The sequence below is a fragment of the Palaemon carinicauda genome, chromosome 19, assembly GCF_036898095.1.
Source record: "Palaemon carinicauda isolate YSFRI2023 chromosome 19, ASM3689809v2, whole genome shotgun sequence".
Lineage (NCBI taxonomy): Eukaryota > Metazoa > Arthropoda > Malacostraca > Decapoda > Palaemonidae > Palaemon > Palaemon carinicauda.
Window position 1 is genome coordinate 18,209,213 of NC_090743.1, and position 6,000 is coordinate 18,215,212.

Sequence of the window (6,000 nt, forward strand, 5' to 3'; positions counted from 1 at the left end):
CTTAGGCCGGTAGAAAAACTTGACATATATGGATTTCCAGTTAGGCTTTATTCCAAAGGCAAAGTCAAATCGCTAATAAAATCAATTTGTGTCGCAATATTTGTAAGAATATAAGGCACATGTGTTCATGGTATATATATATATATATATATATATATATATATATATATATATATATATATATATATATATATATATATACATATATATATAATATATATATATACATATATATATATATATATATATATATATATATATATATACATGCACACACACACACACACACACACACACACACACATATATATATATATATATATATATATATATATATATATATATATATACAAGTAAACATATTTTTTCATTTCCAGGGCACCAAAACTTTATTACTTGTACGACAGAGCCTCATAAAAGAGCTCGACAGAAAATAAAATCCCAGCAAAGACTGAGATCTTTATATTCTGCTCGTTTCTTTTCGTTTCTTAAAATGTCCCGTTACTTTTTATTAATTCGACTTGACAACATTATCTACTCTAAATGGATGTTAACTGACGAACTTTGTCATTTAAAAGAAATTAAATAAACTTGAGAGATGACAGTCTCACTTAATAGTTGTACTGGGACGGGAATTACACTTTACATTTTAATATTTGAGTCTCAAGGCTCATGAGATTAAAGAGAGAGAGAGAGAGAGAGAGAGAGAGAGAGAGAGAGAGAGAGAGAGAGAGAGAGAGAGAGAGAGAGAGAGAGAGAGAAAATTCCATGAAAAAGAATCACGTATTCGCCCACACATGCTGAGAAAACGTGATATATTCACTATTTATGAAAAAATTAACGTTGACAATAAAAAAAAGCGTCTAAGTTCTAAATACGGAAAAGCTATGATACCACTTTATAAATAAAAGGTTAAACACAAGTTTTAATACAGAGCTTAAACATTACCGATCTTTACTTACGAGCAGAGAGAGGCTGAACACAAACCACCTTTAAAAAAAAGGAGAAAAAAAAATATGAGCTGGCGTCAGAACTTGAATCTAGATTATCAATATTCTTTTATTGGATTCTATAAAGGCTGAATACTTCAATGTTATTGAGGAAACACCTACTCCAAAAGAGCAACTGGAAAGAGAGTCAATATTTATTTATGCCGATTAAGTTCTTTATCCCATTGGACTTCGGGGATGAAAATGACAAACGATTCTTTCCTAACCTATATCCAAGTAGGCCTAAAATATCTAAATGAAATGCATCTGGAAAGTCATAAAACACAGTAAGACAAGGAATCCAATATTGAAAAATACATTTCCTCGATTCAACTTCACTGACAGAGGTAATGACAAGTTTAGAATGTCATTTCTCATGAACTTTGCTGTTCATAACAAACAAACAGATACAATAGGAAGCAGGCAAAGTCGATAGTGTTGACGTAAGGCGTTTAGGACAACACTCCAGATGGCCTTGGCTTCATCATTAGTCTGTTATGAACAGCAGAATAAACATCTGGTGCCTGAGCCTCGCTCTTCTTCTTCTTCTTCTTCCTGAAGCTTTTCACTTCAATTCCTGACTTTTTGAAAACCTATTTTTCTTAATAGAATCAAATTGAATTTGAGGTGGATTGGGGTGGATTAAGGTGGGTTGGGTAAGGGGTTGGGTAGTGGGTCAAAGGGTGGCTTGTGGGTAAAGGGGTGGGGTCGTGTGTGAGCGGTTGCGTAATGGATGTGGGCTCTTGAGGATATTCTTAATTCTTGGAAATCTTTGATAATGTCACGTCCCGAAATAAAGAGAGAGAGAGAGAGAGAGAGAGAGAGAGAGAGAGAGAGAGAGAGAGAGAGAGAGAGAGAGAGAGAGAGAGAAATTATTATCCTAATCTTTTTCATTTTGTATTACGTAAGTGAGAATTCACAACTCTCGAGTCTTTCTTAATGCCACTCACAGTGCAAGACCATAAACTCAGTGTAGCAAGAATATATATATATATATATATATATATATATATATATATATATATATATATATATATATATATATATATATATATATACATATATATATATATATATATATATATATATATATATATATAAAGAGAGAGAGAGAGAGAGAGAGAGAGAGAGAGAGAGAGAGAGAGAGAGAGAGAGAGAGAGAGAGAGAGAATCAGACACTTGCTCTCCATTATACGGGGGAAATAAATGTATTTCATGATTAGTATCTAATTCTAAAAGATTATAAGACCTTAAGGTTCTAGAAGATTGGCCCGGGTGATGAATAAAACTGAATGGTGAGATAAATCAATCATAGTCTTGAAGTATCTTTGTGTTTTTTTTTCTACTCTCTGTAAAGCAACAGTTGTAACGAGAGAGGCCAAAATTACCTTAGAGGGAAATAAGACCAGAGTAAAATAAATCTAGAAGCTGAGTTTAATTGGGCACAAAAACGAATATATATTCAGAACGTTGAAAGCCTCTACAACCAAAATATAAAGAATGAAATAAAAAAAGCCAAGATAAACAAAAGTCAAAGAGTTTTCAACTTTGATTAGATACCCATAGAGTAAGAAAAACAAATAGACCACGAGCAAGATAAAAATCCCACTGGCAAAGCTAGCGAATGGCCAGAGGTAGTAATGTCATATCCGCTCCGACCTGTTTTCATTGCACGATCAAACATTCGTTGTAGAGGCAAAGGCAGCGAACAAACATTGCCATTCACTGTCTAAACAGTCGAAGAAGCAAAGGAAAATATGCCTGATGACGAACCAGGGATACATTCTGGCCTATTTTTACACCAAATAATTACGGAAGCTATATCTTCAGCGAATGAATAAAGCATACAATGAATATGAACGTAGTTGAACGAAAATGAAAACAGAGAAACAAATAAAAGCTAACTGCTTTTGCATAAATTTATGATTTTTGCTTTCATGGCTTTCAGAATTCACACTGGAGTAAATTTCATGCACATAATAAACGCACGTCAATGCACAGTTGATATATGAAAAATGATACCGCTAAAAAACTTTATATCACAATGCTATTCATCAACAGAAGCAATTTAATAACTGAAGGTTGCATAAAAGAGGAATCACATAACAGAGCGATTGTTTGTGAATAGAATCACTATGGAATAATAGTTTTAATCTTGATTACCTGGAGGCATTGTATAAGTTATATTCATTCCGAATAGTTTTTACACTACATTTATACGGTTTTATTAATCTGCTCTGACATATATTGTGTGTAATCCTTTCAGACTACCAGCAAAAATTGTGAATGCCCATGTAAAATATAACTACATATTTGTTTTCATTTTATTCCGTTTTTGGATTACTTGGAATCTCTTCAGTTCACTAAGAGCAAACTACATTCCTTAACAAGAGATGACACTTTTTGTTTGAAGAGAATGGATGGAATATTACTATCTCCTGTACCAGAATAATTAGAGCAAAAAACCATAAAAAAATACCGTTTATAAATCTATTTGGAATAATTCATCGATGAAAATAAATTTTCAATACTGCTACTAAGTTTCTTTAGTAGTTTCCATATATTTAAAAAAGGGAGATTTACGCGGGCCTTTATTATTCCTTGTCCATTATTCGTTATGGGGAACATTGCCATACCTGAATACACACACACACATGCATACAATCTGTTAAGATAACATTATGCTTTAGCATTATTGAAAAAATAACAAAAAGAAAGATTGCACAAAAAGCTTATCAACATAAACATCTGAACAAATAATAGATATATCAATAATCAAAGATTCTGAAGGACGTTATTTGGGAAGCGCTTCATTGTCTGCAAAGGCATTCATACAAAGAGGAAGATAATTAGATGTAAATGAACTCAAGGAGATGAAGTAATTGAGACAAACATCGCTGGGGAACGTCATGATGCTTTGTCAACTTTGCTTTACATTTTAGGGAAAAGCTGACAAGTGAAAACTTACTTTATATCAATTCTTCTTTAGCAACCTCTCGCTATTTCTCTATCTTTATGCATGTATGTATACACAAATATCCATACATACGCACAGACACATATATATATACATATATACTGTATATATATATATATATATATATATATATATATATATATATATATATATATATATATATATATATACTGTATGTGTGTGCATATATATATATATATATATATATATATATATATATATATATATATATATATATATATATATATATATATATATACATATATATATATATATATATATATATATATATATATATATATATATATATACGTGGGATTTGAAATATGCGTCACTCTTGACAACTTTCATCTCATCACATTTTAACCCATTTTTTTTTTTAATTTCAGGCAACAAAACGGATAACATTTAAGGATGGATCCAAGTCTATTTTTATTCCAAAAGGACAATTGAAATATAGAATAGGATAAAATGAGGAGAGAGAGAGAGAGAGAGAGAGAGAGAGAGAGAGGAGAGGAGAGAGAGAGAGAGAGAGAGAGAGAGATGAAAAAATGTCTATAGGTCTCCTCCACAGACAGACCTCAGCAAAATCTCGATCAATTCCAGTACCCACCGTCCAGTGTTTTATGGAACTCATTCCCGTATCCACCTTCCAGAGTTTTATTGAACTTGCCAAATGCAGCGAACAAATACTTTGCCGCAGCAATCAAAAACATGCCAGGGGACCAATGAAATAAAAACAGGAATGTTTGACCAATGTTGGAATTGACTCTGGTGCCTTTTTTTGTCGAGCGAAATCGACTCGGCCGAAATTCTGTGGGTTTAAACTGCGTTCAACTTTACTTCTTTTCTGCCATGAGAGATAAATTGAGTTTGATACGAATAACTCTGAAGTATAAGGGAATATAATTATAATTATAAAGCGTTATCAAAACATATATAAAGTATGAAATCAGCAAAACGAGGAATTCGTAAGATAAAAAAAAGTAAAGGAGCTGGAAGAATGTGAAATACCCAATAAAAAGTTCTACCCCGAAATGCGTAAGATCTTATAAGATTTTACTTCTAAACAAATCGTATTTACTCGTTCGGTGACCTCTTTAAAATCTTCATAAATAATATATTCATAAATTTCGTCTGTTAGTAAAAGAAAACTTTCAAAACTAAGACGTTTTTCCAAAAAAGGGTTTTCTAATAAAGTCGAAATAAAAAGTTACGCAAAAATGTAGTAAGATTTAAATAATTATGTATTCTATTCTGTATGTAATCAGGTCAATTAATTCCTGTTTGGTATTCGATTTGGAATCGAAAAAAAATAGTAAAAGGAACTTACCCAAATTACTGTAACTGCTCTTCATAAGTCGTCTAGCACACAGTATCCGAAAACTACGAAAGGAATGTCACGGAAACCACATCTATAACTATAATATACTAATCATGAAAACATTGAAATACAAATACTTATTGTCAAGAAGAAATGAGAAGAGGGATAAAGTCGATAATTACAAAATATGCTTAAATGAAATGAAACATAACTGATTACATAAAAAGATCAAGTAAATAGTAGTTATTTCCTAGCCGAGACTGAAGCCAAGCGATGAGTATATACGTTTAATATTCCCAAATGGGGTTTTGGAATAAACTTATAGCAGTGGAAAGGGCAAAGGCTGAGAGAGAGAGAGAGAGAGAGAGAGAGAGAGAGAGAGAGAGAGAGAGAGAGAGAGAGAGAGAGAGATGGAAACTTCCCGTTTGCTTTCACATAATCCATCAATGGACGAACAGCAGTGGAAGAATATAAAAACGTTTTGTCAGTTGATTCAAGCATGAAACAGATATCAAACGTTCAGATTACTTACAGTTTGAGTCCTTTTTTTTTCAGAAATGGAGGCTTTCCCATTAAGAGATCAGTACGAGAGACTACGATCCTTTGACCTTTTTATAATATCAGCGAAACGAGTTTGTGATAAGCAGACGTTGTTCCGTTGGAATACGACAACACATTTCAAAGATTGAGGCTTTTCATTACATCCACTT

The 6,000-nt window shown here is 32.3% G+C and overlaps 1 protein-coding gene across 2 annotated transcripts in view; it reads right to left on the reverse strand.

Annotated features, from left to right (window-relative positions):
* LOC137658497 (adhesive plaque matrix protein-like) overlaps window positions 1-6,000 on the reverse strand; it is a 1,563,467-nt gene that overhangs the window by 422,194 nt on the left and 1,135,273 nt on the right. The window contains exon 4 of one of the 2 annotated variants that reach the window (XM_068393264.1): window positions 963-990. The exons of the other annotated variant lie outside the window; for it this stretch is intronic. The gene's annotated coding sequence lies outside the window, so the exon portion shown is untranslated. The remainder of the gene's footprint in view (window positions 1-962; window positions 991-6,000) is intronic. 2 annotated transcript variants of the gene reach the window in all.